Source organism: Staurois parvus, unplaced genomic scaffold (assembly GCF_062004578.1).
Source record: "Staurois parvus isolate SC_StPar_1 unplaced genomic scaffold, SC_StPar_1.0 ptg001281l, whole genome shotgun sequence".
Lineage (NCBI taxonomy): Eukaryota > Metazoa > Chordata > Amphibia > Anura > Ranidae > Staurois > Staurois parvus.
Window position 1 is genome coordinate 768529 of NW_028319077.1, and position 9062 is coordinate 777590.

Consider the following 9062-nt stretch of genomic DNA (forward strand, 5'->3'; position numbering starts at 1 on the left):
TGCTTTTCTATTATCAAAGTCTGACAGCACTGAATGCACTAGGTGTGCCCCGATGGTACGCTTAATGTTTTATGCCATCCATTATACCTTCGGCTACATAGTTTTTGTTTTGTCTTCTTTGGATATCGAAGTGCTATATTTCACAGACAGACGGCGTCACCGTTTTGTTCCCAAATCACAGAGTTGATTTACAGAAAGATGGTAATTTCGCTTTCCCTTCTATGCAGACATGGCCATCACGGCATTGGGCGTATTGTTCCCTCGTTGTTTTTTTTAGGTGTTATTGCTTCGCTCAGGCACTCTCGATTGTCCTTTTTGTCAGCACGGCTTTTGTTGTGTCTGTCTCCATCACAAACGTCTTACCGCAAATCATTCTTATTCATTGTTCTCAGGCATGTCTGTGCAGTCAAATTGCTGGTCCTAAAACGACACAAACGCGGCACAGTCTGCGGCTGGACCCCGGCGAGCGAAGTGCTCATATCACGAGGATCACAGAACTCCTGTTATCAAGGATAGCTAAATTGAAGCAAAACTTTATATTTTTGGTTAGAGTAGAGATGTAAGAGATGTAAGGTCTGCATGCAGACACTCCAGTCAGAGTAAAGCGGGCGAATGCAGCTTCACCTATAACAGCCCTCATCCTTGGCATGGAGGCCTACAAATACTAGGTTTCCCACAGGCAGGGGCGGACTGACCATTTGGAAACTTGGGCACTGCCCGAAGGCCCGGGGTCAGTAGGGTGCAGGGGTGGACTGACAACTCATGGGGCCCCCGGGCAATAGGGGATCGTGGGGCCCCTGTGTCCTTTCCCAAACTCAAAAAAGCCTATGGAAAAGGTACCAGGGGCATCTCATGGGGCCCCCTACTGACCCTGGGCCCTCGGGCAGTGCCCTAGTTTCCAAATGGTCAGTCCGTCCCTGTTTGCGAACTGTAATATTCTCATAACTTTTCATTATTGGTGTAGCTCAGTGGTCTCCAAACTGCGGCTTGGGGGCTGGATGTGACCCTTTGCTTGCCTTTGTCTGGCCCTTGGGGCACTAGTCCACCAACTTTTTTGAGTTTGGGCAAGGACACAGGGGCCCCATGATCCCCTATTGCCCGGGGGCCCCATGAGTTGTCAGTCCGCCCCTGCCCACAGGGTTCAATATACCAAACCATATACTCTGCATGTAGAATTTCTCTAGTGAACCCAAAGTTCAGATGTTCTGTACAGAGATGGGTGGATCGAGGCACTCTGGAGGAGTCAGTACTGCCAGCAGGCAGCAGGTGTAATTTGTGAATGCAGTGAAGATCAGGGCTGTCAGCAGACTGCAGAGGTATCTGGCAACATGCCAGTGGTCAGCAGACAGGAGAAGAATCTGTTAAATAAAGCAAAGGTCAGATTAGGCAGCAGACAGAAGAAGAATATGTTAAATAGAGCAAAGGTCAGATCAGGCAGCGGACAGAAGAAGAATATGTTAAATAGAGCAAAGGTCAGATCAGGCAGAAGACAGAAGAAGAATATGTTAAATAGAGCAAAGGTCAGATCAGGCAGCGGACAGAAGAATATGTTAAATAGAGCAAAGGTCAGATCAGGCAGCAGACAGAAGAAGAATATGTTAAATAGAGCAAAGGTCAGATCAGGCAGCAGACAGAAGAATATGTTAAATAGAGCAAAGGTCAGATCAGGCAGCAGACAGAAGAAGAATATGTTAAATAGAGCAAAGGTCAGATCAGGCAGCAGACAGAAGAAGAACCTGCTAAACATAGCAAAGGTCAGATCAGGCAGCAGACAGGAAAAGTATCCTTTAAATGAAAAAATGCCAGGGCAGGCAGCAGACTTGAGAAAAATCCTTTAAATGCACGAAGTCAGTGCAGGCAGCAGACAGGAGAAGAATCTATTCAATGTAGCAAAGATCATGGTAAGCAGCAGACAGCAGGGAGATTCAAAAGTGTAAAAAGGTTTGGACAGGCAGCAGACAGGAGAATAATCTGTTAATCATAGCAAAAATCAGAACAGTCAGCAGACAGGAGAAGCATCTATTGAATGTAGCAAAGAACAGGGCAAGCAACAGACGGTAGGGAGATTTGGTAATGTAGCAAAGGTCAGAACAGGCAGCAGACAGGAGAGGAATCATTTAAATGTACAAAGTAAGTGCAGGCAGCAGACAGGAGAAGAATCCATTCAATGTAGCAAAGATCAGGGTAAGCAACCGACAGTAGGAAGATTCAAAACTATAAAAAGGTCTGAACAGGCAGCAGACAGGAGAATAATCTGTTAATCATAGCAAAGATCAGAATAGCCAGCAGACAGGAGAAGCCTCTATTAAATGTAGCAAAGATCAGGGTAAGCAACAGACAGCAGAGAGATGAAAAAATGTAAAAAGGTCCGGCAAGGCAGCAGACAGGAGAATATTCTGTTAATCGTAGCAAAGATCACAACAGTCAGCAGAAATGAGAAGCATTGATTAAATGTAGCAAAGAACATGGCAAGCAACAGACAGTAGGGAGATTTGGTAATGTAGCAAAGATCAGAAGAGGCAGCAGACAGGGGAATAATCCTTTAAATGTACAAAGTCAGTGCAGGCAGCAGACAGGAGAAGAATTCATTCAATGTAGCAAAGACCAGGGTAAGCAACAGACAGCAGGGAGATTCAAAAATGTAAAAAGGTCAGGACTGGCATTGGACAGGAGAATAATCTGTTATTCGTAGCAAGGTTAGGGCAAGCAACAGGCAGTTGGGAGATATGGTAATGTACCAAAGCATCCATTAACCATAGCAATGGTCAGGGAAAACAAGAAATAGCAGGGAGATTCAGTAATGTAACAAAGGTCAGGGCAGGCAGCAGACTGGAGAGGGATCAATTACACATAGGAAATGTCAGGACATTCAGCAGACAGGGAAGTATCTATTAAATGTAGCATTTGATAGGGGAATTAGCAGACAGGAGAGGCAAACGTTAAATATAGCAAAGGTCAGGGCAAGCAGCAGAAAATGAAGGTATCTGGTAATGTAACAAAGGTCAGGACAGCAGGCAGGAGGAGAATGTGTTAAACACAGCAAAGGTCAGGGCAGGCAGCAGACAAGAGAAGTATCTCTAAACATACCTAAGGTCATGGCAAGCAAAAGACAGGAAGGATATTTTGTTTTTCTTATTTATTACATTGTTTTACTATATTTTTTCAACACACTGTGACCAGAGCTATACAATGTTACCATAGTAACATTGTACTACTCTGAGCAAGTGATCAGGATTTTTTTTTACACATTATGATTGCTTATACTGATGTATTTCATTGATATAAGCAACCATTTGGATTTTTTTTTTTTTTACACATTATGATTAGAGATGAGCGAATCGAACATGGCGAAGTGGAATTCGTTTCGAAGATCAGGAAAAATTCGATTCGCGCCGAATCCGAAAATTAGCAAACTTCGGATGCACGAATCGAATTTTCCCAAAAATGGCGGCGACATGTGTGGCGACGGAGCGGGGATCTCTGGGAAGGCGCGCAGACAAGGCGCGCTGACCCATAATGCATTCATTCATGACATGTGATCGCATTAGCCAATCAGCAGCCAGCCAGCCAGCACTGTGTAATGGTGGAGCTATAAATTGCGGACATTTTAGAATTCTCCATTAGCCTCCGGTCATTCAAGAGAGACAGACCTGTCTGTATTAGGGACAGAGTTAGGGCCACAGAGACTTTAGGGCCACAGAATCGTTACTTAGGGACACAGAATCGTTACTTAGGGACACAGAATCGTTACTCAGGGACACAGAATTGTTACTCAGGGACACAGAATTGTTACTCAGGGACAGACACAGATTTGTTACTCAGGGACACAGAATTGTTACTGAGGGACACAGAATCGTTACTCAGGGACACAGAATTGTTACTTAGGGACACAGAATCGTTACTCAGGGACACAGAATTGTTACTCAGGGACACAGAATTGTTACTCAGGGACAGACACAGATTTGTTACTCAGGGACACAGAATTGTTACTCAGGGACACAGAATTGTTACTGAGGGACACAGAATCGTTACTCAGGGACACAGAATTGTTACTCAGGGACACAGAATTGTTACTCAGGGACAGACACAGAATTGTTACTCAGGGACACAGAATTGTTACTCAGGGACAGACACAGAATTGTTACTCAGGGACACAGAATTGTTACTGAGGGACACAGAATTGTTACTCAGGGACACAGAATTGTTACTCAGGGACAGACACAGAATTGTTACTCAGGGACACAGAATTGTTACTGAGGGACACAGAATTGTTACTGAGGGACACAGAATCGTTACTCAGGGACACAGAATCGTTACTCAGGGACACAGAATTGTTACTCAGGGACACAGAATTGTTACTCAGGGACAGACACAGATTTGTTACTCAGGGACACAGAATTGTTACTCAGGGACACAGAATTGTTACTGAGGGACACAGAATCGTTACTCAGGGACACAGAATTGTTACTCAGGGACACAGAATTGTTACTCAGGGACAGACACAGAATTGTTACTCAGGGACACAGAATTGTTACTCAGGGACAGACACAGAATTGTTACTCAGGGACACAGAATTGTTACTGAGGGACACAGAATCGTTACTCAGGGACACAGAATCGTTACTCAGGGACACAGAATTGTTACTCAGGGACACAGAATCGTTACTCAGGGACACAGAATTGTTACTCAGGGACACAGAATTGTTACTGAGGGACACAGAATTGTTACTGAGGGACACAGAATCGTTACTGAGGGACACAGAATCGTTACTGAGGGACACAGAATTGTTACTCAGGGACACAGAATTGTTACTCAGGGACACAGAATCGTTACTCAGGGACACAGAATTGTTACTCAGGGACACAGAATCGTTACTCAGGGACACAGAATCGTTGAATTAAAGAGTATGTCAGACAACACGCAGAGGAGTGGCAGAGGAGGCAATGTTTCAGGAGCAAGCAGACGTGGCAGCAGAGGAAGGGGTCGAGGCAGCACTAGTCGCAGCCAGAGGCCAGTGCTCCCGGTGTCATCCAGCGGTCGTGTCTCCACCGACAACCCTGCCGTCATCGATTGGTTGGCTCGGTCGTCTTCCTCTTCCCAGGTCACCTCTGACACCTACAGCCAACGGTCGGTGGGTACGTCAGACACAACCGTTAGTTGGCATGGCCCGGGAGCAAGCCCACTGAAATCACGTGTCCTCTACCTGCCCCTGTCCTTTGGTGTTCCCTCACCAAGCGAAGTATCGCATGCTGTGGGCTCAGCCCCACTGTACAGTGAGTAAGAGCTAACAGAGGGCGGTCAGGAACGGGGGGAGACATCCGCCTCTTCAGCAGCCAGGCGAAGAAGTACTGGCGAGGAGAGTGGCTCGGTAGCCGGTCTAGAGACAGGTCTGTCTCCTGACCCACACGCAGCCGAGGGGTCTAGTAGTGAGGCGGAGACCCTAATTGATGATGAGGAGGTTGATCGCACTTGGCAGCCTCGTCGTCATCAGGCTATTGCTTCCGCATCATCAGGAGAAGAGGGTGCCAGCTTGGCAGCGAGCAAAACAGTCGGTGGGTTGCCCAGGAGGCAGCAGGGTCGCAGCAGTGTCGCAGCACTTTCAGGTCTCCTCACACTGCTGGTGGGTTCCATTTTGTCATAGGGTGCTGTATGGCCTCCCATTGCTGCTGCCAGGCCCGTAATCTGCCATGGGCCCCCGTACCGACTCCTCATGCTGCTGCCAGGCCCGTAATCTGTCATGGGCCCCTGTACCGCCTCCTCATGCTGCTGCCAGGTCCTGAGTGTGTCATGGGTCCCTGTACGGCCTCCCATTGCTGCTGTCTCCATCGCCACACTCTGCCATGTGCCACTTTCAGGTCTCCTCACACTGCTGGTGGGTTCCATTTTGTCATAGGGTGCTGGCAGATTACGGGCCTCCCATTGCTGCTGCCAGGCCCGTAATCTGCCATGGGCCCCCGTACCGACTCCTCATGCTGCTGCCAGGCCCGTAATCTGTCATGGGCCCCTGTACCGCCTCCTCATGCTGCTGCCAGGTCCAGAGTGTGTCATGGGTCCCTGTACGGCCTCCCATTGCTGCTGCCAGGCCCGTAATCTGCCATGGGCCCCCGTACCGACTCCTCATGTTGCTGCCAGGCCCGTAATCTGTCATGGGCCCCTGTACCGCCTCCTCATGCTGCTGCCAGGTCCAGAGTGTGTCATGGGTCCCTGTACGGCCTCCCATTGCTGCTGTCTCCATCGCCACACTCTGCCATGTGCCACTTTCAGGTCTCCTCACACTGCTGGTGGGTTCCATTTTGTCATAGGGTACTGTATGGCCTCCCATTGCTGCTGCCAGGCCCGTAATCTGCCATGGGCCCCCGTACCGACTCCTCATGCTGCTGCCAGGCCCGTAATCTGTCATGGGCCCCTGTACCGCCTCCTCATGCTGCTGCCAGGTCCAGAGTGTGTCATGGGTCCCTGTACGGCCTCCCATTGCTTCTGTCTCCATCGCCACACTCTGCCATGTGCCACTTTCAGGTCTCCTCACACTGCTGGTGGGTTCCATTTTGTCATAGGGTGCTGTATGGCCTCCCATTGCTGCTGCCAGGCCCGTAATCTGCCATGGGCCCCCGTACCGACTCCTCATGCTGCTGCCAGGCCCGTAATCTGTCATGGGCCCCTGTACCGCCTCCTCATGCTGCTGCCAGGTCCAGAGTGTGTCATGGGTCCCTGTACGGCCTTCCATTGCTGCTGTCTCCATCGCCACACTCTGCCATGTGCCACTTTCAGGTCTCCTCACACTGCTGGTGGGTTCCATTTTGTCATAGGGTACTGTATGGCCTCCCATTGCTGCTGCCAGGCCCGTAATCTGCCATGGGCCACCGTACCGACTCCTCATGCTGCTGCCAGGCCCGTAATCTGTCATGGGCCCCTGTACCGCCTCCTCATGCTGCTGCCAGGTCCAGAGTGTGTCATGGGTCCCTGTACGGCCTCCCATTGCTGCTGTCTCCATCGCCACACTCTGCCATGTGCCACTTTCAGGTCTCCTCACACTGCTGGTGGGTTCCATTTTGTCATAGGGTGCTGTATGGCCTCCCATTGCTGCTGCCAGGCCCGTAATCTGCCATGGGCCCCCGTACCGACTCCTCATGCTGCTGCCAGGCCCGTAATCTGTCATGGGCCCCTGTACCGCCTCCTCATGCTGCTGCCAGGTCCAGAGTGTGTCATGGGTCCCTGTACGGCCTCCCATTGCTGCTGTCTCCATCGCCACACTCTGCCATGTGCCACTTTCAGGTCTCCTCACACTGCTGGTGGGTTCCATTTTGTCATAGGGTGCTGGCAGATTACGGGCCTCCCATTGCTGCTGCCAGGCCCGTAATCTGCCATGGGCCCCCGTACCGACTCCTCATGCTGCTGCCAGGCCCGTAATCTGTCATGGGCCCCTGTACCGCCTCCTCATGCTGCTGCCAGGTCCAGAGTGTGTCATGGGTCCCTGTACGGCCTCCCATTGCTGCTGCCAGGCCCGTAATCTGCCATGGGCCCCCGTACCGACTCCTCATGCTGCTGCCAGGCCCGTAATCTGTCATGGGCCCCTGTACCGCCTCCTCATGCTGCTGCCAGGTCCAGAGTGTGTCATGGGTCCCTGTACGGCCTCCCATTGCTGCTGTCTTCATCGCCACACTCTGCCATGTGCCACTTTCAGGTCTCCTCACACTGCTGGTGGGTTCCATTTTGTCATAGGGTGCTGGCAGATTACGGGCCTCCCATTGCTGCTGCCAGGCCCGTAATCTGCCATGGGCCCCCGTACCGACTCCTCATGCTGCTGCCAGGCCCGTAATCTGTCATGGGCCCCTGTACCGCCTCCTCATGCTGCTGCCAGGTCCAGAGTGTGTCATGGGTCCCTGTACGGCCTCCCATTGCTGCTGTCTCCATCGCCACACTCTGCCATGTGCCACTTTCAGGTCTCCTCACACTGCTGGTGGGTTCCATTTTGTCATAGGGTGCTGTATGGCCTCCCATTGCTGCTGCCAGGCCCGTAATCTGCCATGGGCCCCCGTACCGACTCCTCATGCTGCTGCCAGGCCCGTAATCTGTCATGGGCCCCTGTACCGCCTCCTCATGCTGCTGCCAGGTCCAGAGTGTGTCATGGGTCCCTGTACGGCCTCCCATTGCTGCTGTCTCCATCGCCACACTCTGCCATGTGCCACTTTCAGGTCTCCTCACACTGCTGGTGGGTTCCATTTTGTCATAGGGTACTGTATGGCCTCCCATTGCTGCTGCCAGGCCCGTAATCTGCCATGGGCCACCGTACCGACTCCTCATGCTGCTGCCAGGCCCGTAATCTGTCATGGGCCCCTGTACCGCCTCCTCATGCTGCTGCCAGGTCCAGAGTGTGTCATGGGTCCCTGTACGGCCTCCCATTGCTGCTGTCTCCATCGCCACACTCTGCCATGTGCCACTTTCAGGTCTCCTCACACTGCTGGTGGGTTCCATTTTGTCATAGGGTGCTGTATGGCCTCCCATTGCTGCTGCCAGGCCCGTAATCTGCCATGGGCCCCCGTACCAACTCCTCATGCTGCTGCCAGGCCCGTAATCTGTCATGGGCCCCTGTACCGCCTCCTCATGCTGCTGCCAGGTCCAGAGTGTGTCATGGGTCCCTGTACGGCCTCCCATTGCTGCTGTCTCCATCGCCACACTCTGCCATGTGCCACTTTCAGGTCTCCTCACACTGCTGGTGGGTTCCATTTTGTCATAGGGTGCTGGCAGATTACGGGCCTCCCATTGCTGCTGCCAGGCCCGTAATCTGCCATGGGCCCCCGTACCGACTCCTCATGCTGCTGCCAGGCCCGTAATCTGTCATGGGCCCCTGTACCGCCTCCTCATGCTGCTGCCAGGTCCAGAGTGTGTCATGGGTCCCTGTACGGCCTCCCATTGCTGCTGCCAGGCCCGTAATCTGCCATGGGCCCCCGTACCGACTCCTCATGCTGCTGCCAGGCCCGTAATCTGTCATAGGCCCCTGTACCGCCTCCTCATGCTGCTGCCAGGTCCAGAGTGTGTCATGGGTCCCTGTACGGCCTCCCATT